The sequence below is a fragment of the Eleutherodactylus coqui genome, chromosome 6 (assembly GCF_035609145.1).
Source record: "Eleutherodactylus coqui strain aEleCoq1 chromosome 6, aEleCoq1.hap1, whole genome shotgun sequence".
Lineage (NCBI taxonomy): Eukaryota > Metazoa > Chordata > Amphibia > Anura > Eleutherodactylidae > Eleutherodactylus > Eleutherodactylus coqui.
The window spans coordinates 104,070,584-104,086,333 of NC_089842.1; the positions used below are offsets into that span (position 1 = coordinate 104,070,584).

The window sequence follows — 15,750 nt, forward strand, 5'->3', positions numbered from 1 at the left end:
TGGTTGGTGGAGAGGCATGAAAAACAATATGAATCTAAGGGTGGTTTCACATCTGTGTGGGAGCCTCCGGTCAGGGGTTCTGTCACAGATCTGGCTGAAAATACTGGAAGAAAAAGCACTGCATTCAAAAAGGGGACAGATCCCATTATAGTCAATGGAGTCCACCCATTGCTGTTCGTTCCGTCCAGAGACTGAACCGTTCGGCCGTAGGGATTCTCCTTTTCTGAACAGAACAGGAAAGCGGAATCCCCAACGCAGATGTAAATCTACCCTAACAGTACAGCAATCACAATCAATGAGAGATTTCCAATCAACATTATTAATAACATGCAGTTTAAATTGATATAGATTAGACTGTGCGGGGAGTTGCAGGAGGCTATACGTCCATTAAATACTGGAATGCATTCTGCGTATTGGGAGTTGCACCAAGTATCCCATATTTTATTACATTTATCAGAACACTTCCTATTCTTATATACAATTCTTTCTTATGGAAGCATTGCGTTAACCACATTGCGCCACTGGGAGAGTGTAGGAGATCGCCTATCTATCCATCCATCTCATTGCAATAGCTTTACGAGCCATAAAGAGAACCTCATTAAGGAAAATGTGAGTATGATGTTGCCACTGTTCATCTAGCAATTCCAACAAATAGACCTCTGGGGAGTGTGGAAGTGGCATAACCATTATAAGTCTAAGGAAGTCAGTGACCTCCACCCAAAAAGACTGAATTGCAGGGCAACTTCACAGTAGATGGATAAAATCTGAGTTAGGTTAAGGACATCGATGACATTGTGGCAGGGGAACCTGTGAGGTAAGAGAACAGTGTAGAATATAGCTGAATAGGATTATTGACTGCTGGTGAGAACAACTTATATGAGGATATGCCTGTGGTCCAGTCCTTGTCAGTGAGGAAAGGAATGAGCTCCCTCCATTTGTCCACAATACCCAGGCATACATAAGAATACCCAGGCATACATAAGAATACCCAGGCCTACATAAGCATACCCAGGCGTACATGAGAATACCCAGGCGTACATAAGAATACCCAGGCCTACATAAGAATACCCAGGCCTACATAAGCATACCCAGGCCTACATAAGCATACCCAGGCCTACATAAGCATACCCAGGCCTACATAAGAATACCCAGGCCTACATAAGAATACCCAGGCCTACATAAGAATACCCAGGCCTACATAAGAATACCCAGGCCTACATAAGAATACCCAGGCCTACATAAGAATACCCAGGCCTACATAAGCATACCCAGGCCTACATAAGCATACCCAGGCATACATAAGCATACCCAGGCCTACATAAGAATACCCAGGCCTACATAAGCATACCCAGGCCTACATAAGAATACCCAGGCCTACATAAGAATACCCAGGCCTACATAAGAATACCCAGGCCTACATAAGAATACCCAGGCATACATAAGCATACCCAGGCGTACATAAGAATACCCAGGCGTACATAAGAATACCCAGGCCTACATAAGCATACCCAGGCGTACATAAGAATACCCAGGCGTACATAAGAATACCCAGGCGTACAGAAGCATACCCAGGCCTACATAAGAATACCCAGGCCTACATAAGAATACCCAGGCCTACATAAGAATACCCAGGCGTACATAAGCATACCCAGGCCTACATAAGCATACCCAGGCATACATAAGCATACCCAGGCATACATAAGCATACCCAGGCCTACATAAGCATACCCAGGCCTACATAAGCATACCCAGGCCTACATAAGAATACCCAGGCCTACATAAGCATACCCAGGCCTACATAAGCATACCCAGGCATACATAAGCATACCCAGGCATACATAAGCATACCCAGGCCTACATAAGCATACCCAGGCATACATAAGCATACCCAGGCATACATAAGCATACCCAGGCCTACATAAGCATACCCAGGCCTACATAAGCATACCCAGGCCTACATAAGAATACCCAGGCCTACATAAGCATACCCAGGCCTACATAAGCATACCCAGGCATACATAAGCATACCCAGGCATACATAAGCATACCCAGGCCTACATAAGCATACCCAGGCCTACATAAGAATACCCAGGCCTACATAAGCATACCCAGGCCTACATAAGCATACCCAGGCCTACATAAGCATACCCAGGCGTACATATGCTAGTTTAGATTGAATAAGAAAGTAAAAATCAGATCCTTAGGCCCCTGTTCATGCAAAATACCCATTAGTGGGTATGTAGAGATGGCGTTGCACCGGAAATAGAGCATGAAGCGCAAGTCTAAGCTACATAAATTTATAAAAAACGGATCTGGGAATCGGATACGTTTGTTGTTATTTTTCAAAAGGGACAAAATACTCCATTTACGTATAAATATTTTAGAGAGGTGACTGGAGATTTAACAGTTGTGGAAGAGTTCTATTTCCCCAAAGGAATGTCTCGAGAAGAGTTCAACCTCTAATACCAAATTACTAGACCCAGGTGGCTAGTCTATGTAAAGGTAACAGTTGTCTAGTATATGAATCCGGGGATTCCAGCACAGATCTAAGGGATATTTCGATTAGGAAGTGCATCATGTGGTGTTTGGCATTTGACAGGGGGGTTCAGAAAGCCAGAATCTATTAGGTAGCAGGTCAACTACGATACATATAAGTTTAAAATCAGGGAGGGCAGTACCTGCCATACCTTTGGGATGGTGCAGAGTTTCTAAGCGCAATTTGGTGTGACATTTCTCCCATACAAAGGAGGTCATTAAGCAAAATAGAAAGTCTTAGCATCGTCTAGGGATGCCAAGGCACAATCAGTCTGCCACTTCCAACCATTTTTTGTAATTGCCTTACCTTTTCTTATAAGTTCAGGGGCAGATTTCTCGGGCATGAAACCCGGTTTATCGGGGTGTACAATGTCATGAATGGTTGGCTTTAGTCTGTTTGCCCTAAACTTTGGTTAGAATCTTATAGTCCGAGTTTAAGAGGGAGATGGGTTGAAAAGAGACAAACTCCTCTGGGTTTTTAATAGTCTTTTAATATCAGTACTACAGTAGCCCCAAAAAATAGCCTCTCATAAAGCGGGAGCAGCTCAGGAATTAGCATCTCTCTATATTGTATGTATATTTCGATAGGTAGATCATCAAGTCCCGCTGCCTTTTCCCTAGCCATATTAGGTCTTCCTCAATCTCATCTGGGCAATCTAGTAAGGATATAAGGTAGTCGAGGAGTTGCGGGAATCTGATAGTATCCAGGTAAGCTCACTGCTCCTCCATAGTATATATAATCTGGGACTCGTACAAGGTGCTATAGAACTGTCTAAATCTATCGAGTATATTATTGGGTTCAAGGAGTAGAGAGTTGTCTGAGGATAATATTCTCCGTATAGGGGGGAAAGGATGCCAATAATTTAGTAGATTGGTTATCTAATTCAACGAACGACTGTTTGCAGAAGAAGAGGCTGTGTTGTGCCTTCTCCTTCAATAGTTGCAGGTATTCCCCGCCCAACATCAACCAGTATGTCTTAGCATCATCCGTTGGGTGAGAGACATAAGGTCATTTCAGATCAGCACATCATATGCCTAGCTCTTCCCTGATCTGGCCATGGGCTTTACAAATGAGATAGGATTTAAGGCAGCTCCATAAACAGGATTTGTCGGTAAATATGCAATAGCCTTAACTGCAGTAAACAGTGATAGGGAACCCAAGATATAGTAAATACGACTTAGAGCATGGCTATGGGCAGCGTGACATTAGAATTCACTCACGGTAGGATGGAAAACATGCCACAAATCTAGCCATGAAAAAGGAGGGTGGAGCAAGACCCAGTGAGGGTAGTGGAATATTTATGGAGTACAAAGAGTTTTCAATGATTGAGTATTTTGAATGGTGGAGGTGCTGCCAACCAGATGACGCTCCACCAGTGTGGGCGTAAGTGTAGCGAAAAGGATGTGAAAAGAACTGGTATGGAGGCGCAACACTCTAAGCTACTAGAAGATGTAGATCAAAGTCCAATGTGTGATGGTGAAAGCACTTCTTTTTTATTATTTTTTCAGAAATTAAAAACCAGCAATGGAATACGCGTTTCGGGGAAGAACCCCTTCGTCAGTTCGGCTGGATAGGACAACAGGATGCCTAGGGGTGACACGATTCCAAAGATGTATAGAATGTGTCGGAGGTCCTGTGTGCAGGAGGACAGGGGAGAAAAAAAATGCGTTAAAGCATAAAAAACGCGTATTCCATTGCTGGTTTTTAATTTCTGAAAAAATAATAAAAAAGAAGTGCTTTCACCATCACACATTGGACTTTGATCTACATCTTCTAGTAGCTTAGAGTGTTGCGCCTCCATACCAGTTCTTTTCACATCCTTTTCGTTTCACAAATCTAGCCAGCCCACCTCAGAATTTATAAAGGCCAAACAAGTTGGATTCACACCACCATCACAAACATTCCATCCAAACCTATCCAAACTGGGATCCATAATCAAGTTCATATTTAAAAATACCCTCTGCAATAATGGCAAGGGATGCAGGGGGCGGGTTATAATAGCAGAAGATCACGTAAGAAAGATTATTTATTTTGGCCTTAAGCAAATATAAATCTACCTTGTGGGTCCACCAGGGTCTATTCTGGTTTCCATCTAAGAGACTCTTGAATCAATAGGGATACCCCACGAGAGTATGATGTGTGGCAAGCATGACATGACCATTGCACCAATGGCATTAACAAAGACTTGGTGGTTTCACAGGTAAGGGGAGTTTCTTGTAGACATATAATGTATGTTTTTTATGAACGCAATAGGGGGGAAAAAATCCTGGAATATTTCCTAGCAGAACCCATACCCCTGACGTTACAAGACAGAAAGGTTATTCCAGCTATCTACTAAAGTATAGAAAGGATTCAGGATGGCAGTGAGCTCCCTAGAAAAGGGCCATTGCAAACTACCAGTATCACAATGTAAAAGACAGAAGCAAGATGTAAAGTAATTAGAGATGAGCGAGCGTACTCGGATAAGCGGTACTCGCTCGAGTAATTGGCTTTATCCGAGTACCGCTGTGCTCGGGGCTAAAGATTCGGGTGCCGGCACGGAGCGGGGAGCTGCAGGGGAGAGCGGGGGGGAATGGAGGTAAGATCTCTCTCTCCTTCTCTCCCGCCCGCTCTCCCCTGCGACTCACCTGTCAGCCGCAGCGGCACCCGAATCTTTAGCCCCGAGCACAGCGATACTCGGATAAAGCCAATTACTCGAGCGAGTACCGCTTATCTGAGTACGCTCGCTCATCTCTAAAAGTAATGTAATAGTTTAGCTGCAGAAAATGGAACATTACACCTAAACTATATGGTCTAATCATAGAAATCCCAATAGGATACATATAGAAACATCCACAGGCAGCTGCAGAACGTACAGCTGAATTAACCACATTAATAACATAACTCGTGGCTAAGGAAGAACACAAAAGATACAAGTGTAGATTATGATGGTATCAGCTACACAGATTTAGCGCCGACCAAAGTCCTCTTCTCCTCGCTGGAACTGTCGCGCTTGCGCAGAGACGAATCTTCTCCAGGATTGTCCGTGCGCATGAGCTGCGTCCTGACTCCTCCCTTAGCCGTCCTCTTCTCCGCGTCATCACGTTGCTCCGCCTCCGCCACGTGGTGCCGATCAGCCAATGAGGTGGCTGGAATCGGCAGTGGAGCGCACACTGCAGAAGAACACCCACGGGAGAAGACCCGCGGTGCACCGTGGGAGAAGACCAGCGGCGCCATCTTCAAAAAGAAGATTCTGCCACGGAAGAACAGCTGTCCGAGGTAAGTGTCCTGGATGCCAGAAAAGGATTTACTGTGCATTTTCTGCTAGGGCCAAAGGGCAGAAATTTTTTTTTTTCATTTTGCCGCGGGACAACCCCTTTAAGAGATGGGAGCCTTAGGAAACAGGTAATGTAGCCATTGTTCGACAGAGTCCTTTGGCTTCTGCCCCTCTGTCCACTCAGGGAGTCCAATGATGTAGAGATTGTTTCTCCATGATCGGTTCTGCCTCCAAGTCTCTGCTTTTTGCACTATGCACCATGGCCATGAGTGGTGTAATGAGATCATCTAGAGTACAGTCTCTCAGATTTTGGAGATCCTGTCTCAGGAGGCAAACATCCACATCAACTTCCTATATTTTGCCTGTGAGGGTAGCAGTGGAGGACTGGATAGCAGAGAGAATCTGGTTAGACATTTGGGTGTTGGGTCCGGTTCAGAGCAGCCAGGTGTAGGGTTCAAGGACAAGGCCTCGACGCTAGTAGAGGCACAGGGAAAGGTCAAGTGGTCGGAGGCACTCCCGGATTCTTCTCTAGCATAGTCTTTAAGTCTATCAGAGGAAGAAAATTGCCTATAGAGCTCAAGTCGATACGGCTCTTGTGTCTTATAGGTTTGGATGGGATTTTGAAGGCAATTATGCAGGCCCTGCAAGAAGCCTAAAGGACAAACAATGAAAGTGCAGGGTGAAGCCACTGGGGCCCAGTCAAGGAATAGCAGCAAAACCGTCAAGAGCCGTGAATGGAGTTCACAAGCGCAACTAGCTCTATCACAGCAGTCCAGAGGGGGGGCAATGGTGATCAAGGAGCAGTCCTGGACCTTAGTCACTACAAAAGGATCCCGCAGAGGTACAGTATAAAGTCAGGATAACGATTTTAAGCAGTCTGGCACAGGAGTTCACGCAACACGCAGCCATCCATGTTGGGTGGTAGCCATGCCCCTTCACAGTGATGCCCTGGCCAACTACTGTGTAGGAAACCACAGCACAGCTCCATTCACTTGGATGAGGTCAGCTGCAGACTCCTACACAGCCTGGTGATGGGAGAGCTGCTGTTCTGGGGAAATTAGAAGGGGATGCAATGCTAAACCAGCACTGCGGCCCTTTAATTCTAAGAAATACGCAGGTGTGCGCTAGCAGGCAGAAAATATTAACTTCAGTAGAACCTTGTGACTGCGGAATTCACATGTGAATTTTCGCTGCAAGAAACGTGGTGCAAATCCGTCCGTGGGCATTCACCCTTAACAAGGCATGCTGACAATTGTAGTGCAACAAAACCAAACACAGTCAGCACTTTTTACAAGTAAATTAAACGTGCAAGTGTGTGTACGCCATGGCTGCAACAATACAGTTCAAACACCATACACGCCGCATACAAAAATATAACAACTAAATTACAATTGCGTAACTGTCATATTTACTAACTGCATAAAAATACAAGGCTCTTAGCACACATTCTGATCAAATTATGTGAGCCCATCTGTCATGTCAAGGCAATGCTGAGAACTTTAGTTCAGCAGGCAGCCAAGAATCAACGCCTGCCTCCTTCTGGTTTAGAACTGTGTACACTTCCGCCATGTGGTCAAAGGTAGCACTGCAAGGGAAGTTATAATACACGGAGAATACTAAAACTGCTATTGATAATAATTAAACTTTATACCCTGATATCCCAAAAATAAGACCTACACTGAGAATAAGCCATAATCTAATTTACGGGGAGGCTTGAAATATAAGCCCCACCCTGAAAATAAGCCCTAGTTCCACTGCATTAAAAAAAACGTTACCTAGCAGGCTCAGTCCATTTCCCTCCCACTGCTCTCTAGAGGTTCAGTGCGGTTCCCGCAGATCTCAGGCACTCGTACAACATCACTTCCTGGTTAGGGGATTCATAAATCCCACCTTCAGGAAGCAATGGCACTGATTGGTTCATCTAGCACTGTCAGCCAATCAATGCAGCGCTGGATGAACCAATGCGATGGCTGTGGTTAGCCGCATCTCATCTAGTTCATAAATCCCGCTTCTACAATGCGATGGCTGTTGATTGGTTCTTCCTGCTCAGCCAATCAGTGGAGTGCTGGATAAACTAATCACAGCCATCTCATTGGTTCATCCAGCGTTGCATTGATTGTCTGAGCAGCAGTCGAAGAACCAATTACAGCCATCACTTCCTGTAAAATAAGACCTAGTGCCTCTTTTGGGGCAAAAACAAATATAAGACCGGGTCTTGTTTACAGGGGAAACATGGTAGTTCAAATGACGTACATTGCCTGAAAGTTCAAGAAGAGACCATCAATTGTTTATCCGATTCTCCCCGGTGATAAAGTAGCTGAAGTTTTAACTGGTAAAGCAATGCTCACACTTCCGTCATGTGGTTGGGAGTGGTACTGCAGCTTATTACTATTACTGTTTTTTTTTATCATAACAGAATAGCGTAGTAAGCATTGTGCTTAGAATCTTATACATAAATATTCAGAAAATTCCACATATATAACATTCAGACACAACCCAAAGCTGTAAATTTCAGACACAGCCTCTCAAGTAAGTAAATCAAATAACTTGTCTCCATAAAACTCATTTTCTCCTAAACACAATGGCGATGTAGAACATAAAGTAACATTATTTAGAGCTGGCGCAGAAATGAAAATGTGACTTTCTGTGGAGAATTTAAATGAAATATCGGCCCCTCTCCCATTACGCATTCATTTAGGAAAACTATGAACGCACATTACAAATAACTCTTGACATTTAAAAACACAGCTGCCCCGGAGCTACATTAATTCCTTCTCATTTTAAAATCATCTTCACATATTCCCACATCAGAGATTCATTTGATCAAGTCTCGGCGGCTCGAAGGACTGACCATTTATTGCATACAAAAGATCTTACAGAAGAGGAAAGTCTATTTCCTCCATTTACCATGCACATTATGAAGTCAGAAAGGTCAAAGTATATGCCAGGCTGGGATTCTGGTGGCATCGCTCCTATAGATTTTTTACAAGTGATCATAAAAAAATTGGACAAACGGGTGAAAAATAGAACTGCAGCTAAGGGCACAACACCGTTGTCTGCCAGCTTGGAAGTGGTGAAGATCTGGCGTTACCCTCCAAAGCAGTTTCTCTGCTTTGCATATTAATACGAAAATCTGATTACTACAGCCGGCTGCACATGACCAGATATGCATTGCACAGATAGCTTCCACTGACATTGCAGATAGGTTGCGGGTACCCGCGCCATTGCCTAGCGACGGTGCAGGGAACAAAAATCAGTACTGCGCATGTCCGACAGCCAGCCATGCGGACCATCCGCGCACGCCATCCAGGAACAGGGTTGGATTCTGCTGCGGGCTCCCACATGCGGAATGCGAGCTGTTCGTGTGCAGGCGGCCTTAAGGAAGTGAATACATCCACATTGCTATACTACATATAAAAGCCATTGCATGGCTGACAGCTTGTGTTTGCCACTATTTAATTGAGAGGGGGTGGAGAGGGGGGGGGGGAAGGGGGTCACAAATATGCAAGGATAAAAAAATACAATCTTACAGCAGGACAACCATACACAACGATATAGCATTTAGATGTAGGAGTAATATAGTAATACTGCTGAATAACCAGGGGATAAACAGATGAAGGAATCGGCACGTGAATATACCTTAGGGCCAATGCACACAGGCGGATTTTTGCTGCAAATTACGCAGCAATGTCCATCCATAGCATGCAATGTAAAACGATTCTTCCACGTACATGATCGGAAATCACTTGCAATTACTACACATAGAGGAAGAATCGCAGCATGCTCTATTTTTGTGCGGGACTTGTACGGACAGCTTCCATTGTAGTCAAAGAAAGCTGTCCGACCTGCAGCGATTCCAAAATGGCAATCGCCGCAGATTCGGGTCATCACCGATGTGGCATTCTCGGCCGGCACATCCGCAGAACACAGAGAAAATATCCGGACAGGTACGCGGGCATCACTGGCTGGCATCGGGTCAGATTCCATTGCGGGATCCTGCATGCGAAATCAGAACCGGCCATGTGTATTCGGCCTTAGGGGGATGTCCACTTCTGCAACCAGTGTCTTCTATTGCTTAGAAGAAAATAAACAGTTTTGATTAAAAATACCACTCTGTGTACACAGCTACTCTGCATAGCTATATGTTTCCATGATGATGAAAGACAATGCATAATGACTACATATAGCCTGATCCTGCATCACGTTAGGGGCTTTTTATACTAAACGCCTGTCAGGCACTTCAGTAACTGCAAGTCATCCCAGCAATAATCGCTCAGTGTGTGGAGGCTGAGCGGGCTGGAGATCACATCGGATGTCAGCCTCCATTCACAATAAACAGGCAGATGTTCACAGATGAAAGACTGCCTGTTCTCACAGGACAACCGTTGCTTGATTTTTATGCCTGCTGAAATTACGGTTCGTCTTTGAGTTGCTGCAAGAATTTACACAACGATTATCGTTCAGATTCCCACGATTCTGCGAGAATAAGAACAATTATCATTCAGTGTAAGATGGCCCTTACTCTCTTCCATCAGCTATCTGTAGATTAGACAGAATAGTGGGCAGAGAAAATGGAAAAGCACCTGATGGATCAGACGACACAGGGTATGTTTGTGGTCTGTCACTATGGAGACAAATAATCTGCAGAGGAGCTGCATACACAATACTGTAGGAGATTTTGCAATGATGAGGGACCACATGGTCTGAAATACATAGGCAAGAAACGATGGATAATTTTGAAAGCGACCTTGTCCCAAAACACAATCTGCTGGGGGGGTGGGGGTGGGGGTGATATAATTTCTGCTCTTCCCTAGTAGGGTTCTTCCCTGGATTCCCCTCCAGTCTTCCAAGATGACATCACCTCTCCTTTCACGACCCCAGTATTCAATGTGCATCGATAGCCTGAAGTACTTCAAGCTGCTTTCAGATTGACCAGCACTGCCCACATGATTAGCACTGGCCAATCAGTCAGCAGGTGTGCATCAGACAGAAAAGTGTGGTGGACATATTGGAAGAACAAAAATGGTGCCCGGGAACTGGCAGATCTGGAGAACAAAAGGAGGAACGCATGTAATGTTATTTACTCCTCCAGTCCTGGGATTGAAGGGTAGCTTGAATGCTCCAAAAATAAAAGTACATTTTTATGGGCAACACAAAAGCTGGAATTACCGTAATCTTTATTTCTGGTGATGTTAACTAGAGATGAGTGAATATACTCGTTTCGAGTAATTACTCGATCGAGCACCGCGATTTTCGAGTACTTCCGTACTCGGGTGAAAAGATTCGGCGGGCGGCGTGGCGGAGCGGGGAGTAGCAGTGGGGAGCTCTCTTTCTCTCTCCCTCTCCCCCCCACTCCCCGCTGCTACCCCCCACTCACCCACGGCGCCCCTCGAATCTTTTCAGCCAAGTACGGAAGTACTCGAAAATCGCAGCGCTCGGGCGAAAAAGGGGCGTGTCTGAGTAGGTTCGCTCATCTCTAATGTTAACCCTTTCCAATCCACTGTCTGACGTATAAAGACATTCTGATTGAAGCTGTACAGCTTCCGATGTCAGAAGATGTCCGGCAGGGTATTCTTACTGTATATTACTAGCCGCTCTGTTGCTGGGTGCCTCTCCAGCATGTCCAATACCGCAGTACTGGCTCTAGCCTGCAGATGTATAATGGCAGAAAGAGAAAACCCCTTGGGAAAACAAGAATCCAAAATTGGATTGCAAAGGTTTAAAAGTGTTCTAAAATTCCTTTTGTGCAGGATGGGCAATGATGAACTACTGAACAGTTCTGCATGGGAGGTCTATGCATAAAAGAGTAGAATATCAAACCTATTTACAACCAATCAGTGAATTGAGGGATCAAACCAGAGAACTTCCAGAATACCCATACAAAGACAAGATACAAACTCCATGCAGAGCTTGCCTTTGGTTAGATTAGACCTATGGACTCCAGTTCTAGCCACTAATCCTAATAGAAAATGGGTTTCCATCATAAATATGCCAAAGAAGTCTGATATGTGGGATCTTGCAAGATAACCAGGCATAAGTTGGGTTAAGGGAGCTCCATTCTTATAATAGGTGGTGGCTCCAGGGGTGTGACTTCTCTAATATCCTAAGGATATAGCATAACTGCCTATAGTGGGAATATCACTACAGCTGTGTTCTCCCACACAATCTGGCAAGATGTAGGTAGCACACCGTGTGATACAATTGCAGAGGCAACCAAAGGACGTTTGAGGAGTCTTGTGCACATGTGCATTCATGCTAATTTAGAGGGCCCATGCATGAGACGCTTTGGGCATTGTATGGGTTCCTTGACAGCTGTACCCCCAGTATCGGGAGAACACTGAAATAGCCACCAATTCTCTACAACAGGTGCTCCTCTACCTTTATAAAAACAAGAGTTTTCCATAAGAATGCCAGAACTTAGTGAAGAAGCAGCTGCTGACAGTGTAATGATCAGTGAGCGGCAGAATCCCCTTGATCAGGTTATCATTATTCCCGGTGTATTATAATCATTGCTCCCCATTTGCCTGAGAATCAGTGACATTCAAACCACATATTCCCTTATCTCCATTTGACAGTTACCCTCCATGACGGGATAAACAGATTTCTGAATCATTGACGGCGCGCTCGGATTTAATGCCCCCGTCCTTGCTGCACACACACCATTTAGCACTGATGCTCAATTTTCATTTTTCATCAGAACAGGCATAATGAAAATGACGCAGAGAACGGCATGCATGCTGCGAGATCCTGATAGATAGTGCAGGGGGATTATTCCAGTAAGGTCATAAAAACCAAGCACAGCCATTGTCTTTATTACACATGTATGCTAAAGACAAACAGACTCCACAGCACAAAGGGATCCGGGATAGGAGAACTCCCTAGTCTGTACCGGTACATGAATGTCAATGGGGCAGTACAAAGCTTCCTTCACACTGTTTCTTCTTCGCTTTTTTTCTAGCTTGTACAAAAAGACAAAATTTTCTTTTCCTTCTTTGTTGTGGGTGGGGGAGGCTGCAGCACTTCTTTTGCTGGTGTTTTTATTGTACAGGCATGTGACTTTTTCTCAAGTGTTTTTTGATCTACAGAAAAGTCTGTGAGAAAACATATAAATAAAAGGCTACAAATAGAATGTGCTGCTTCTTAATAAAAGATGCATGGACCCCAAAAAACAGACCAGCAGCGAGCAATAACAGTCACAAGAACAAATACCTCTGCAGTGCTTTTCTTAACCCCCATATTGACATACAGCTCAAGTCTGGAAGGCTCTTATTTTGGTACACAAAATTCTGCACAAAAGACGGGGAAAACAGCTGCAAAAACTGTACACAGGGGTCCATAATATAGTATACTGCGTGCAGAATAATGAGCTGAACCGGTGTATAGCTATGGAGAAAGTCTGCGTCCGCAGTGCAATACAGTACTGTACAATAATGCAAGCCATCATTACATTATCCACATAGTATTTGGCTGCCTGTCTACGGGCGTTGCGGTATCCGGCTGCGGGAGCAGGAGCCTGCAGACGGATCTCGATAGTCAGCCTATCAGCCAGATAGGCTCACCGCGGACAATCACCGGTAATTCACAGGATGCTGTGAATTGCCTGCCGCGAACAGAGTATCTCTCTGCTTGTGGACAGCGAGGCTGCGCTTTCCATGGAAAGCGTGCATTGCGTTCCCTGCGAACGGATTATCGCTGTGGGGACGAAATTCAAAAGCGCCTGTGGACAGGCAGCCTTTGTCAGAAGTAACAAGCCTAGAGGCAGTATTATAGTAGTTATATTCTTGTACATAGGAGGCTGTATTATAGTAGTTATATTCTTGTACATAGGGAGCAGTATTATAGTAGTTATATTCTTGTACATAGGGGGCAGTATTATAGTAGTTATATTCTTGTACATAGGAGGCAGTATTATAGTAGTTATATTCTTGTACATGGGGAGCAGTATTATAGTAGTTATATTCTTGTACATAGGGGGTAGTATTATAGTAGTTATATTATTGTACATAGGGGGCAGTATTATAGTAGTTATATTATTGTACATAGGGGGCAGTATTATAGTAGTTATATTATTGTACATAGGGAGTAGTATCATAGTAGTTATATTCTTGTACATAGGGGCAGTATTAAAGTAGTTATATTCTTGTACATAGGAGGCTGTATTATAGTAGTTATATTCTTGTACATAGGAGGCAGTATTATAGTAGTTATATTCTTGTACATAGGAGGCAGTATTATAGTAGTTATATTCTTGTACATAGGAGGCAGTATTATAGTAGTTATATTCTTGTACATAGGAGGACAGTATTATAGTAGTTATATTCTTGTACATGGGGAGCAGTATTATAGTAGTTATATTCTTGTACATAGGAGCAGTATTATAGTAGTTATATTCTTGTACATAGGAGGCAGTATTATAGTAGTTATATTCTTGTACATAGGAGGCAGTATTATAGTAGTTATATTCTTGTACATAGGAGCAGTATTATAGTAGTTATATTCTTGTACATAGGAGCAGTATTATAGCAGTTATATTCTTGTACATAGGGGGGCAGTATTATAGTAGTTATATTCTTGTACATAGGAGCAGTATTATAGCAGTTATATTCTTGTACATAGGGGGGCAGTATTATAGTAGTTATATTCTTGTACATAGGGAGCAGTGTTATAGTAGTTATATTCTTGTACATAGGGAGCAGTGTTATAGTAGTTATATTCTTGTACATAGGAGGCAGTATTATAGTAGTTATATTCTTGTATATAGGAGGCAGTATTATAGTAGTTATATTCTTGTATATAGGAGGCAGTATTATAGTAGTTATATTCTTGTACTTAGGAGGCAGTATTATAGTAGTTATATTCTTGTACATAGGGGGCAGTATTATAGTAGTTATATTCTTGTACATAGAGGACAGTATTATAGTATTTATATTCTTGTACATAGGGGCAGTATTATAGTAGTTACATTCTTGTACATAGGAGGCAGTATTATAGTAGTTATATTCTTGTATATAGGAGGCAGTATTATAGTAGTTATATTCTTGTATATAGGAGGCAGTATTATAGTAGTTATATTCTTGTACATAGGAGGCAGTATTATAGTAGTTATATTTTTGTACATAGGAGGCAGTATTATAGTAGTTATATTTTTGTACATAGGAGGACAGTATTATAGTAGTTATATTCTTGTACATGGGGAGCAGTATTATAGTAGTTATATTCTTGTACATAGGAGCAGTATTATAGTAGTTATATTCTTGTACATAGGAGGCAGTATTATAGTAGTTATATTCTTGTACATAGGAGGCAGTATTATAGTAGTTATATTCTTGTACATAGGAGCAGTATTATAGTAGTTATATTCTTGTACATAGGAGCAGTATTATAGCAGTTATATTCTTGTACATAGGGGGGCAGTATTATAGTAGTTATATTCTTGTACATAGGAGCAGTATTATAGCAGTTATATTCTTGTACATAGGGGGGCAGTATTATAGTAGTTATATTCTTGTACATAGGGAGCAGTGTTATAGTAGTTATATTCTTGTACATAGGGAGCAGTGTTATAGTAGTTATATTCTTGTACATAGGAGGCAGTATTATAGTAGTTATATTCTTGTATATAGGAGGCAGTATTATAGTAGTTATATTCTTGTATATAGGAGGCAGTATTATAGTAGTTATATTCTTGTACTTAGGAGGCAGTATTATAGTAGTTATATTCTTGTACATAGGGGGCAGTATTATAGTAGTTATATTCTTGTACATAGAGGACAGTATTATAGTATTTATATTCTTGTACATAGGGGCAGTATTATAGTAGTTACATTCTTGTACATAGAGGGTAGTATTATAGTATTTATATTCTTGTACATAGGGGCAGTATTATAGTAGTTATATTCTTGTACATAGGGGCAGTATTATAGTAGTTATATTCTTGTACATAGGAGGCAGTATTATA

The 15,750-nt window shown here is 42.8% G+C and overlaps 1 protein-coding gene across 3 annotated transcripts in view; it reads right to left on the reverse strand.

Moving 5' to 3' along the window:
* Nucleotides 1-15,750, reverse strand: part of NPHP4 (nephrocystin 4) — a 288,934-nt gene that overhangs the window by 195,205 nt on the left and 77,979 nt on the right. The gene's annotated exons all lie outside the window — the stretch shown is intronic.